At 47.0% G+C, this 14,250-nt stretch overlaps 1 long non-coding RNA gene across 2 annotated transcripts in view; it reads left to right on the forward strand.

Moving 5' to 3' along the window:
* The first annotated feature begins 574 nt into the window (after positions 1-574).
* LOC128584898 (uncharacterized) overlaps positions 575-14,250 on the forward strand; it is a 40,342-nt gene continuing 26,666 nt past the window's right edge. The window contains exons 1-3 of one of the 2 annotated variants that reach the window (XR_008379761.1): positions 575-696; positions 6,578-6,736; positions 8,627-8,878. This is a non-coding gene — a long non-coding RNA (uncharacterized LOC128584898). Of the gene's footprint in view, positions 697-5,533; positions 5,578-6,577; positions 6,737-8,626; positions 8,879-14,250 lie in introns of those variants that run through there. The other variant, XR_008379762.1, reaches the window with a different exon arrangement.

A 14,250-nucleotide genomic window follows, 5' to 3' on the forward strand; every position in this document is an offset into this window, starting at 1 on the left:
CTGTTATCCCAGAGCTGAGTCCGGACGTCTGCAAGGGGAGGAAGCGGGAGGGCAAGGATGAGTGTGTCCTCAGCCCTGAACTGTGAGACCTGTGTGGAGAGAGAACAGAAGCCACGTCCAGGCTCCTGCTGAATGACAGGGAAAATGACAGGGGAAACCCTTCCAGATAAACGTGTGTGTGTCTGTACTTAGGTGACGTCTTCTCAGTCAGTCTTTGTTTTTATTGATATAAAGAGACAGAGTGCTGCTGTGTTTCCCAGGCTGAATTTGAACTCCGAGACTGAAGAGACCCTCCCACCTCTGCCTCCTGAGTAGCTGGGATGACAGGGGCACACATTATATTTTATTTTATTTTTTATGGTTACACTAACTGTGTACAGTGGGGGCTGGAGAGGGTGGTGTGGAGGCAAAGGCAGGAGAGGGCAGTGTCAACAGGAGGTGGGAGAGTCAGGGTCTTAGTAGTGGACAGGACTTGGCACCCTGACTTTGTAACCTCTGAGAACCTCACTTTCCTTGTCTGTAACATGGGGACAGGACTAATGGCTGCTGTATTTCACAGGGCAGTGGCAGCTAGTAAGAACTCAGCCAACACTGGGGAGCAGCAGACGCAGGAGGAGGCGCTTGGATCGGGGCCTCAGCACCTGCAGTTCGGGAGACACAGGTCACTAGCCAGGAGCCGAGTCACATTCCCTATAGGTAAGGCTGCGCAGGAGCTTAGGAAGGTTCCTGTAAATTTCTGTGTCTGGAAGGTTCTACCATAGCCCACAGACCATGGAGATTAACAGCTTAGGATGTCTCTGGATGAACATCAGTTGGGGTTGGTGCAGCTGTCTCTCCGGGAGGAGAGTGACCAGCCCAACATACAAAGATCAATTGCAGGCCAGTTCAGCAGGTCAAGGGAGGGGACCGGATTCTTGTTTTTTTTTTTTTTTTTTTAGTTTTTGGCCGGAGCTGGGTTTGAACACGCCACCTCCGGCATATGGGGTTGGTGCCTACTCCTTTGAGCCACAGGTGCCACCTGGGACCGGGTTCTTAATCCTGGTGCTCTCCCGGCTCCTTTCACACTCCTCCCACATCCCCACCCTGTCCTGGATTTCCCCTTCCCCGTGGGTGTGGGAGGGAGGGACGGGTGGGTGCTGTGAAGCCCGTCCTGGGGCCTGGGACACAGGCAGCCCTGCACAGGCTTTCAGCTTCTCTCCTGACTGCTGGGCTGTGAGCTGGGCAGCGTGCAGACATAGAGGTGAATACAACAAAGGCCCCGCTGTCAGGGAAGTCAGAGTCTACGTAAGAGAGGAAATGAGGGACTGGACATTGGCCACCCTGCCTCCTGCATGTTCCTCACAGTCACCACTCATCACACGTCTGGGAGAGAAAGCGTAACCCGAGTGTCCCCAGGCCGAGTGACCCTGAGCAGAACCCAACACAGCTGTCTGTCTCCATCAGAAGGTGGAATTTTCTAAGCAAGAAATACTGAAATAAGAGTGGTCTGACAATCAGGCCCTGAGGAAGCACTCGGCACCACTACGTCCTGGGTGTTTGCTCCCCCGGGTCACTGCAGCCCTGTCACAGGAGCACATGCAGGTGCCCTGTGTCCACGGCTCTGCCCTCGTGGAGTCACCCAACACCGAGGTGACATTCCAGGGGGATTGGGGAATGGAGGTGGTGTCTGTACTGAACACGTTGCAGACTTTCTTCTCCCTGTCATTACTGCCTAGACAGGGCTGTCCAACCCTCCGCTGAGGGCTGTATGTGCCCAGGGTGGCTGTGAAAGTGCCCAACACAAAACCCTAAACTTTCTTCTGGCCCCACAATTCTCCCGCCGAAGCCCTGGTCCCTCATTTGACAGCCATCTGTATTGGAGGAGGGGCCTGTGGGTGGGAATTAGGTTTGGATGAGGTCATGAACGTGGGGCAATCTCTTCAGCCCTCGAGCCCAAACTGAAAAAGACTCTGTGGCTTCGTGTGCTTTCTGACAAGGGACTGACACGGGCGTGACGTCACCTGGACAGCACCCGTCTGTTCTCAGGATTGGTTTGGGGACATCGTGCTTCCCCCAGCTCTGCAGCCAGCTGAGGCCCTGTCATGGCACCTAATTACACAGGGGGAAGCTCGGGCTCCAGAGCCAGGCCAGGCCAGAGTCTGAGCTCACACATCTGTGTTCCCCAATACTGGGGATCCTCAGAGCAAACCCAGCCACATCTTGTGGACAAGTGGCATTTGAAATTCTGTGAGTGCCATTGTACTTTTATTCCATCTGCTGATAAAAAGTCACACTTGTTGTCAATTGTAAGAAAAAGATAAGGAAGTTGTCAAATCATAATTAGATGAACTTGTATCTCACCCGTTGTAGTGATCTTTGTCTCAGACTGTTCTGTATGCAGAGATTTGTGATCTGGTTGGTGGTGACTGTAAAAGTTCTACTCAGGACATAAACAATGCTCCCTTCTCCCCATTTCCTGTGATGCCTCTCACAAGGGCCATGGATACACGGAACATGGGTGTTCTGCGCTGAAAGCAGAAACACGGGTGTCTGTCGCCAGGACACTCATCAGCAGGACTGTCCACAGCAAACTTGCACAACTTACAGGAGAATTACTTTGACTAATGTCTTTTTATTTGTTCATCTCCAAGACAGACAAAGGAGACCCTTATAACTTTCTTCCCAAGAAAGACAAAGGGAAATTTTAAGGGTATTTCTACTTGGCTTGTGAACTCCTGGTCCACTTACAAGGGCCAGAAACTCTCTTCTTGCTAGAAACTTCTTAAGTCTCTCCTCCTTGTTTGGATGTGTGATGGGCACAGGATCGTTCTGTCACCCACCTGTTCCCCAAGCTGAGGAGAGACTGCAGCTGATCCCTCTACCCAATGCTGTTCCATTTTTGTATTAAATCTTTCATTCTCAGCCTGGCGTATGACTGCCCAAAAGAAAGACTGCATTTCCTAGATTCCCATGCTCATTTTCCTGATCCCTCTTACAATTCTCAGAATGATGGAAAAACACACTGGACTGGGGATAATATGACGATATGAAATTTTATTGAAGCCTTGCCCTTTAACCAGGACACTGCAAAGGGCAAACTGTGTCACAGCAGCAGTGCCCTGTGTTTGATCTTCAGACTGTGCTATCACGGGATGCCTGGGGGAAGAAGCTGCTTGTGGCCGTGGAGCTCCTGGAGAGCGTCATCCATCAGGACTGTTCTTTCCTTCAAGGGGAGGAGGAGGGAGGTGCCGAGCTAGATTTTGGAACAGGATACTCGTCTTCTGTTACTGATGACATAGCGGCTAGGAGCATCCTCTCCAATGGTGAAAGTTGGAACTGATAAGACAGACACATTTATGCATGCCTGACATGGAAAATCACATAGCTATTATTGACACAACGAAGTATCATAAGTGCATTGGTACGGAGAGAAGAATTTTCAACCACTGCCGTATTTTCTTGGTTTCATTAACTTATAACCAACATCCTCTGCTCTTCCTCGTGAGCATGAGAGGTAATCAATGACATTTAAAATAGTTTATTTCTTAAAAAAATGGAGATTTCTGTTTGCAACCTTGTCAGTTCAGGTAATCCTTTGGGGAGTTGGATAAACAAATATTTGCAAGAACAGCATCTGTTTGAAGGTCACAGAATCCTAAGAATGAGGGCTTGGAGATCAGGGTGGCAGAGAAGCAAGGATCCTAGGAAGACACCTGACCCTACTCTGTCCCTCAAGGCACTTGGCATTTCCAGAAGTACCAGCAAGATGCTGAGCACAGCCTGTGACAGACTCCCAGGTCTGGGCAAAACATTTTCAAATTCAAGAGCTGCCAGAGAGAAGGGGACCTGGCTAGTGGCCAGGGTTTAGGATAGAAGGCCAAGGCCTCCCCTGGGAGTGGGCTGAGGCAGCGGGAGCTGGTCTACTTCTCATCCTCTGTTAGCATGAGGTGCTGTGTGGACGCTGTGCCTCCCGTCCACAGCACGCCACGTTTTCAGGAGACAATATCACCCGGAACCTCACACTGTCTCTATAGTTCTCATTAACCAGGTTTTCTGTTGACTCAAAAATGACAAGGCCCCTGCCCGAAGGAATCCAAAGGGGAAGCAGAGGCAAGATTCTACTGAAAAATAAAAAAATTAACAACAGAAGGTTCCCCTGAGGACATCCTGGATAGTTATTAGACACTGACTTTCAATAAGAGTGATTAACGTGGTCAGATTACAAGCTAAAATGGTAACTTTTGGCATTAAATGGACATATAGAACTAAACATATAACAGTAAAATTAAGGCTTAATACACAAGTTTAACATGACACTATGTACAACTGAAGAGAAAATTAATGAACCAGGAGATGGATCAGAGACGAGATTTAGGCTGAAGCAGAGAGGAACAAAAGCACCGAAAACGCATAAAAGGGCCAGAGAGACATGCGGAAAGTAGCACAAGGATAGGGAAGAGGTAACGTTTCATGAGATATTAGCTCAACATGCTCCCAAATGATGAAAGACACTAATCTACAGTCTCAAGAATCACTGTGAACCCCAAGTAAGAGAAACAGAAACAACTACACATTACAGTAAATCTGCAAAAAGGAGAAAATAATTTAATTCTACATATATTTCAAAAACCCACGTTATGTTGAGATAAAGGAATATTTCTTCTTAAAATAATTTTTGTCTCATTCATTTGATAGGAAACTGAAGTCTGAGAGGAGGAAGGGTTAATAACTGTCATCAGCATTTCCAAGAAATTACAATGCCTTTCACAGAGATCACAAGTTTTACTTCTTGAGTTAATTAGCAATTTTCTTAGGATGGGAAACATTTTCACTTCATCGATAATGGTTTGGTCTTTTATTAAAAGAAAGACATTGGAAAGGAAACTAGGATGATGATGACAGAACTCTCACACACAATTTCCCATTTCTCACTTGTTACCCTTTATTTCCCTGAGCCCGCCCTCCAACACCAAGATCAAACACTTACACAGGATCCCAACATGTCCCCCAGTTTTTTCATATTCTGTAAGAAAGAAGGAAAAGCAGTTACATGACAATTCATTATTAGCACCTTTTGTTCAAGTTCAAATCTATTTGTAAATGTCTGAAGAACACTATCAGGCATTTCGAAGAAGACATTTCCTAAATTGCTTTAAGGTCTGTCTGACTATGGAAGCTTGTGCTTGTTGTGAAGTGAACAGGGCAGTCCCGTAGAGGAGAAGGCAGTCAGGGGTTACGTGAGATGAGCAATAGGAAAAAGTCCAGATATGAACTTGAGTGAGAAACCAGTAGGGGCCCAGGAACGTAGAGCTGCATCCCTGCCCTTGTGTGCAGACTGTGCAGTGAAGGCTGCAGGAGCCGGGCCGGGCACAGGGGCTGTGTGCTTGGTGGCTCTCCTTGAGGAGAGGCCAAACCGCCAGGGACACCCCAAGGCTCTTCTGGAACAGGCAAGGCAGTCAGCAATGGACCACGAGGCCTCATCTAGAGATCAAAGTCTGTATTAAAGGCAATTACTGTACAGAAATACAGACCTAAGACCTAAGAGGCGAGTTGGGCTCCTGTTGTTCCCTTTCCTGGCCTGAAGGGGGCAGTGTTCTGGTGAGTCTCCCCCGTGGCAGGGACTGTCCACAGCATCCCTACTCACACCAGGCACATGATTCTTACTCTACCTAACAGAGTTTCAGTTTGTACCTTGGAGAAAATCCTCTTAATTGTTCTTTATGTTCCTGAAAATATTACTTTAAAAAACGTCAAATACATTCTTCCTAAATCACCTATTTATAGGGAACAGTAATAATCCATAATTTAGATTGAAAGACGAGAGAGAGAAAATGCAATTACGTCCATGTTGAGGCAATCAAAGAGTCCATAATCGGATTTTGGCACCTGTGAAAGAGAAACAGTTAATGGAGACACTTCCAGTGATAGTGATAAATTAAAACATTAGACTCTTGAGTTCCTTGAAGGGTAGGTCTCTGTGTCCTGGCACAGAATATGATTGTCTATCTCTACAGATATTCAAGCAAAACCTGGTTACAAAATGAGTGAACTTGCACGCCATCCTCAGTCACTGATCCTGTCTAATGCCAGGACGTGTGATCTCCAATAGTCCTCAATGATAATCACTCTGCCCGCTGTGCCATCTGAGCCCCAGTCCTGTGCCACCTGCCACTCGGGTTCTGGCTGTTTGCAAGTCTAGGTCCCCCAACACGACAGCTCCCTGAGAGCCATCTTGGCCATCTGAGGCCCTGGTTCTCACTGTTGGCTGCCCCCAGAATAAGGACCTGAGTTGTTTAGAGAAATACTGATGCCTAGATCACACTCCAGACCCGTGAAATCCAATTTTGGGGGGTGGGACACACATAGCTAAATTTTTAAGTTTACCCCATGATTTCAAAGGGCAGCCGACTGGGAGAAGTGCTGCTGTGCCCTGAGGCCAGGACAGTGCCCTCTGTCACCTGTCTTGACCAAAATCTCTTATTTTTCCAAAAGGCAGGATCTCTTCAATAGGGTGAAGAGTGGCTTTCAGGGCCAAACCAACTCCAGTAATGAAGTTTGTGGCTTTGGCTCTTATCCTGCTTTTTGTTCTTTCCCTGAGAATTTCCTATAACTGGAGCTCACAGTGTGTGGACCCAAGCTAATCTGAAGAAAGAGACATCAGAGGTTACTCACTGGTGTGCACTGGGCTGTGATGAGAAGGACAGCGAGCAGAAGCACCACCTTCATCTTTCCCTGCTCAACCTACAAGCAGAACAAGGTATTGTTTGCAAACTTAGCACATGTGAAGCTGTTTGCTGCAGTGCAGCCTGGCACTGGCTCTGGGGAGCTGTGAAGGCTCAGGGCTGAAGGTGGGGCTGTTGGAAGCAAAGGATGTGTAGACTGGAGACTTGGAGACTCTGGGGGCAGATTTCACAGCTGGGACACAGATGATGATTCACATGCCTTAAGGCTAGTGTGTGGTCCTAACTAGGATTTGATTCATTCAAGTACATTGTGAAGCATTTAATGCTTACTAGGAAGCCTTCCCGTTGAGTTTAAGAGAACATGGTTCATCTTGCTCAACTTCCTCTTGAACACCATGATTATGAGATTTTGTATTTTGGGGCAACTTTCTAAATCTCTTGGGCAACCCTGGTGGTTTCTCGTTCTGTTGTGTTTCTCCTCTCTGTATTTCTGCTCTCCTCTCTGTATTTCTTAAAGATCTGCTCAGCTGATCTTTAAGCCTGCTGATTCTTTCCTCTTCTTGAACTAGTCTGCTGTTGATCACCTCAAATGCATTTTTCACTTTAGCAGATGTATTTCTCAGTTTTATGATTTGTTTGATTTTTTGTTATTATTTCAATCTCTTTGTTGTCTTACTCTGATAAATTTCTGGATTGTTTTCTGTGTTAACTTGGAGATCACTGAGGTTCCTTAAAACTATCATGTTGGGGTGAGCACAGTGGCTCACACCTGTGGTCCTGGCACTCTGGGAAGTTGGTGGGAAGAAGCCTTGTAATGAGGAGTTGGAGAGCAGTCTGAGCAGAGTAAGACCCATCTCTACTAAAAACAGAAAATTCAGCTAGGAGCTGTGGTTGGCACCTGTAGTCCCAGCTACTCAGGAGGCTGAGGAAGGAGGATTGCTTGAGCCAATGAATTTGAGGTTGCTGTGAGCTATGCTGACACCATGGTACTCTTGCTTGGGCCGCACAGTGAGACTATGTCTTAAAGCAAAAGAAAGAAAGAAAACTATGAGAAAAGAGGGAGTTACTGACCTTCAAGGGTGTGCAGATGGGACAAGGGTTTCCCTTGTGGGGCAACACCTCATTTTCTGTTTGGGTAAGACTCCTGATACCTGTTTGATTTCTTCAGTTTTAGTGTTTGTTCAAGGAACATGACTAATCCTTTCAGGAGCCTCCAGGCTTTTGTAACAAATAGTGACAACTGCAACATCTAGAAATTAGCATAATGTATCAGCAGCTTGGCTGCAAAATACAACTAAAAATTCAACTAAAAAGAGAATTTCAACTAAAAAGACTTAAAATAAATCCATGCAGTTGTACGAATCATGCATTTACACAAGAGGTTTTGTCCCCATCCCATTTGGTGGAGAGACAAGTTAGGTGGTGGCATGAAGGGGGAGCCTCACACTGAGTGTCGGTTCCTGTGTCACTGCCAGCCGAGCCTGTGTTGCCACCACCTGCTGAAGGGCCACTCAGGTCCCCACCGAGACCCCCTCCAGGGCTGTCCTTCCCAGTGTCCAGGCCGCAGCTGACTTGGTGCCAGGGGAATAAGGAAATCCTTCCTTCCTCCCCCAAGTGCCCATCTCCTCCCAGTCTGCCTAACAGGATTAACACTGTTCCCCTTTAGAGGAGCCCCCCACTGTCCAGTCCTCCAGGTTTTCCTTCTGTGGTGCAAACAGATCAATGCGGGGTCCACAGCATTTTACCAAAGTCTAAGTTATTTTGTTTTATAGGAAGTCACCTGTGGCCACTGACAAGTCAGCCAAGTCAGTGGTTTGCCAAGTCCGAGCCCTTTCCCCAGAGTCAGCTTTGCAGTCCTGAAAGCATGTGTGTCTGAGTGCACTTCCCAGGGTAGTTCTGGTCTCCTGGTGCCTCTGACCCAGTGCCTCTTCCCAATCTTTCATTATGACCAATTGGAAACACAGAGCAATGGAGAAAGCATTGACCTTATGCTCAAGCCCCAGGGGCCAGTTACCAGTGGACAAGACTTGCTTTATCCCGGGCGTGCCAGCTACACAGCTATCTCCGGGGATGAAGGGCTGGAGGGTCAAGCTACAACATCATGCCCCTTGACAACATTATGCAGGACGGGAAGGAGCCAGGCCCAGAAGAGCACCATTGTCTGCTCCTGTGTACATGAATATTCAGAAGAAGCAAACCCCTAAGGCAGAAGGTAAGTTAATAGTTGCCAGGAGCTACAGAGAGGGGGAATGGGGGGGTGACTGCTGACGCATTTGATGCATTTGGGATTTCTTTAGGGGGTGGTGAGAGTCTGTTGGAAGTGTGAGGAAGGGTTCACACCTCTGGGGAGGTACTGAAGACCACTGAACTTCACAGACTGCAAGTTCTACGTCAGGAAAGTTATAGTAAGAAACTACACACGTGCATATGAACAAAAGGAAAAAGAGAATCACTCAGAATCGCAAGACTTAGAGAAAGCTATTAGGATGTTTTTGATGCCTTTCCCTGTAGTCTTTTCCTTAGTATATTAATTATGCAGCTGAAATTGCTGAAGTCTTCCCTTCTTGGAAAAATAGAGTGTCATAACTAGGTAATTGTAAACTCTTTGTGAACATTAATTTTATATTATCTTATATTATTTCTTTTGAGTCAAAGTTGTAATCTGTCACCCAGGCTAGTGTGCAGTGGCATCAGCCTAGCTCAAGAAATGTCAACCTGCTGATCTGAAGTGATCCTCCTGCCTCAGGGTCCTGAATGGTGAGACTGCAGGCACCCGCCACAATGCCCGGCTAATTTTTTCTATGTTTTGTAGAGACAGGGTCTCACTCTTCCTCATGCTGGTCTTGAACTCATGGTGATGAATGATCCTCCTGCCTTGGCATTTCAGAGCTATGATTACAAATGCGGGCCACAGGCTCCCAGCAGAAACTCTTTCTGAACTGGGTCACTCCCAGAGTTTGACATTCATAAGAGATGCCAATGGGGTTGCTGGGAACAGAGACCCACATGATGAAAACAGCCATGAATCAAACTCCACCCTCGGCCAGGTGTGGAGAGACAGACCGCAGCGGGAGGGAGAGCACTGGGAGCAGAGTCAGGGGCCTGAGAGGCAGGCCTGGCTCCACAGGGGGTAGCTGTGTGGCCTTCCGGGACTCCAGCCTCTCTGACCTCAGTTTGTCCATCTATGAACTGGGCTTGCTATCTGTCCCATGGCGACCAGGGCTCTGCAAACCTGCTCCAGAGAGGCTGGGGGAGCCCAGAGAGAAAGGCAGAGCCTAACACACCCCGTTCCTCAGGAAGAAGTAATGAAAAAGCACTTACAGACGGAAGCGATGTCTCAGTGGCTGAAGGACGTTGGTGCCTGCTACCTGCCTTGCTGGCCTTTATATAGCAAGCTTTTAGGGTAAAATGCGTGTGGCTGGTCACATCTTGAGATTTCAAACAGACTTGTGAGCACTTGGGGAGGTTAGATAAGCATCTTTATCAGGGTTATCTCTGCTACGACCATTTTCTAGCGAGCTGAGGACAGGACACTTTGGTATGTGAGAGTCAAACGCTGATCATCACGGGGGTTTCACTCCAACATGCATCACTCTTGTCACGCAACAGGCTGTTTTCCTGCACTATCGCTGGTTCTTGTTACCCTTAGGCGTTCTAGACGACCATCTATGTTTTATGAAAGTGACTTGAGAATTGCAAAACCCTACACAAATAGCAAACCGACTTAGTAATACTGTAATAGCTGCTTCCAAATCTGGGCTAGAGGCCTATGTACTTCAGTAAATACTGGGATACCTGGTTTCAAAGTAGAGAAATAGGAATTGAAAGATCATTTATTTCCTCCTATTATAAAAAGCCATGGAGGTTCTAACAGAACTGTCATGGAACACAAGAAAGTGACGAGTTGCAGATGCTATTCGGAGAGCAAAAGACAGTCACAGAGGGAAGAAAACAAGGGAGGGACCCCTGAGAGGGGCCTCGCCCCCAGAGCCTGCCTGTCCCCGTCTTTTCTCCTTCCTTTGGCAAACGTTTCTTGTGAGGCTAGCAGATGTCATGCACTGGGGACACAGACGTGGATGGTAGCTGCTTTGTGCATTGAGGATGGGAAAGTCTAACAGAGGAGACGGGGGATTCATGAATAATTAAAACACAGTGGGACGGTGCGAGGATACAGGTGTGCACAGCCTGTCCATGGGGTGCAGAAGAGGAACCCCTAGCTCAGAGGCTTCCTGGGGGAGAAGACGGCTTCACGGGACCCTAAGTGCTGAGAAGGCACTGGAGGCAGAGGGGACAGTGTGAGCAAAAACACCAAGTGAGAAATGGTCTGGGGCTCCGGGGAATGAGGACAGTGCAGTTCGACTAAGAATGCCAGGCAGGAAGGGGCAGGAGAGTCTGTACGTCTAGTGGGGGTGCAGGAAGTTCACGTGGGTGGGTGAATCTGAAGCCAGAACACGGAAGCAGAAACCTCAAGACAGTGGCTTTCATTTCTATCCAGGGAAGAGGCAACTTCAATAGTAAACAAAGTGAGAAGGAAAACATCAGAATGAGGGGGCTCTCAGTTCACATATCAAAGGACCGATTTTTTTCTTTATATAAAGATCTTAAAATGAGTTAATAAAGGGTTGATCACAGTAGAAAAGTAGACCAAGAACATGAGTGAGCAGTTCCTAGAAGAGGAAATCCTGTTGGAATCCAGGTTGGCGACGTGGAGAACACACAGTGCTGGCCTGAAATTCCACGTCTAGGAATGGGCCTTGGCTGTGCGAGTGTCCAGCAGGAAAATACAGAATGGTCAGTGCAGTGCTGTCCAGAATGGTGAGGAATGTCCTCTGAGTGTCCAGCAGGTGAGGACTAGTCAAGTAGTTACGGTCACCCCTACACTGGGATGGACGGGGAGAACCATTAGAGAAAGCCGAGTAGATTCCCCTGTGAGAATATGAGAGAAATGACCAAGATACATTGTTAGGTGAAAAAAGCAGGAAATGTATCCTGTAACTTCAGATGTCCTTTAAAAACAATATGTACCAAGATGCTAATGTGTCAACAATTCTGGAAGGATGGAACAGTGGTTCATGTCTGGAAGAATATACTCTTTAAAAAGCCATTTAATGCCTTACTTGAATTGGATGTTATTTTTATGAAATAATATTGAAATACACATTGGTAGTTGTTAATGAGCTGAGTGGGTTTTAAGAAGCTGTATTTTTCTCAAAAGTGAGGATAATTGCCGAGCAATGTTATGGACATTGATTTAGAATAAACATCTAAAACATTCTGCTACTAGTATTTCAACAATGACTGTAGATCCCGCACTATGCTGCTTCTCCCCAGTTCCAAGGGGAGTGACACCAAAAGAGCCCATGTTCTGCTCTGGACCCTGGTTCTGTCCCTGCTTTCCCTGGGTCTTCTCAGAAATCTGCCCCTTTACTTGAGGTAACAAGACTTAGACCTTTCCAGTCAAGGCTAAAGTGAAAACATGTTTTAGCAAATTGGCGTTTTGGCAGGGCATGCCGTCTGGTCTGTAATCTCAATACTTTGGGAGGCTGAGGTGGGAGGATCTCTTGAGGCCAGGAGTTTAAGACCAGACTGGACAATACAGTGACGCCCCATCTCTATAAGAAACATTTTTAACACTTGGTAGTTTAACTCCTTTATGTTCCTAAACATATGTTTTCTGAGTCAGATTATAGACAGTATAGTATTGTTTTAGCCATTTCCCAGATAAATTATATCTAAGGAGCTGTTTGTTGATCAGTAAAGGGTTATAACCAAATTGCTGTCCAAATGAAATGATGAAAGTTAAAAATAGAGTCACTCAATAAATAAAAATCATCTTGCCTGGGCACGATGACTCCCTCTAATACCGGCATTCACAGAGGTCAAAGCAAACAGATCTCTTGAGCTCAGGAGTCATGACCAGGTAGAACAAGAGGGAGAGCTCACCTCTCCTGAAATAAAATTTAGCTGAGTCTGTGGCAGGTGTCTGAAGCCCTAACTACTTGGGAGGCTGAAGCAGGAGGATTGCTTGAGTTCAGGAATTTGGGGTTGCTGTGAGCTAGACTGAGGCCATGGAACTCTACCCAGGGTAACACAGTGAAACACTGTCTGAAACCAAACCAAACCATCCTGCCGTGTCTCTCTCCACTGAAGTGCAGTGTGGGATAAGAATGACAAGGAACGTGGGGTGGCTCCTGGGTAGCTGGGACTAATTGAACATTTTTTTACAAATTTTATTTTTGTCCAGGTATAGGGAACTCTGGTTAGAATATGGCTTTACGTCTATCCCTGAGAATCAATTTTAAGAAAATAAGTTATTGAGTAGAAACATCTATTTAGAGTTCTCATTTCTTGTGAAGCATGTGAAACAACTAGTTTTCAGGATTGGGAGTGGAGTGTGTGTGTATTTGTGTGTGTATCTGTGTGACATAGTCACGAGGAATTCCAGAAATACTGTTTTAATCTTTAATCTCTAACACATCAAATGTGTTAACGTCTTGCCAAATTCTCTTATGTTTTCTCTGTATTTTATGAAACATTTGATTCCAAACTTACTGCTCAGGGAAGGATCGTCACTTACAAAATTCTATTCCTAGTTAACATCCTCCTTCTGTGAAAATTCAGTGTCCTCAGTCAATATTCCGTGAGCTTGTCTGGCGAGGGAGGCACTCCAAACCCAGATCCTTCCCAGGATAATTCGGCAGCACACGGGGTCTTCAGGGGGCTGTGGGCCTCTGCTGTGCTGTTACACAACAGCAAATCATCCTCAGTCTGGGTGTGAACAGGCCTGTAGTTCTAGTCCCTGAAGCTGCTGCTGAGCTCAGCCCCCAGTGTCTCCATTTCCTAATGAAAAGCTGGGAGTCCTGATGTTACATGAGGATTTTAGCTACAGCCTCTTTCCCTGCACCTGTAATTCCATCATCCTTGCTCTGAATAAGGGGGAAGTCCTCTGAGTTCGAGGTTCTGGCTGTGGCCATACATGAGACTCACCTTTGAAACCCGCTGTTGACGCCAGCTTCCATCCTGAGACCCTCTGATTCAGTGATCTAGCGTGAGGCCCGGGCCTCAATCCTTTTAAAAATACCTCCTGAGATGGTTTTAATGTGAAGAACCACAGGTCTAAGGGACTTGGAGCCTGGAGACCCTGTCCCATGTCCTCCTGTCCCTGAGCTGACACCCTGAGCGCCTGGTTTGCTGCTTGCTGGACCGTCCAGGGCAGGAGCCAACTGGTGGGTCACGCAATGTGCTTCCCTCTAAGAATGGCAGAACCAACAGACTCAGACTATCTGAGTGGAAGTCAGGATGGCCCCAAGATCTTGTGCTTTCTCCTAAAAGCTCGCGAAATGGACACATTCTCTGAGGAAACAGAGTAATAATGAGAGGCCAAGGCCAACGTCCACGAGCTTCCCGAATAGGAGGCAGCTGTCAGCACTAATTCGGGGCCTGTGTGTAGCTGTCTCGGGAACAGCGATCTCCTGCTGGGAGATTAGGGAGGACGCCTGTGAGGACAGCTGGTCTCGGGGACTGTGGGCTGTGCAGCTCACACAGGTGGCTTTTTGGGGCTCCCAGCTGTTTCCAGTTGCCAGTCAGT

The sequence above is a fragment of the Nycticebus coucang genome, chromosome 4 (assembly GCF_027406575.1).
Source record: "Nycticebus coucang isolate mNycCou1 chromosome 4, mNycCou1.pri, whole genome shotgun sequence".
Lineage (NCBI taxonomy): Eukaryota > Metazoa > Chordata > Mammalia > Primates > Lorisidae > Nycticebus > Nycticebus coucang.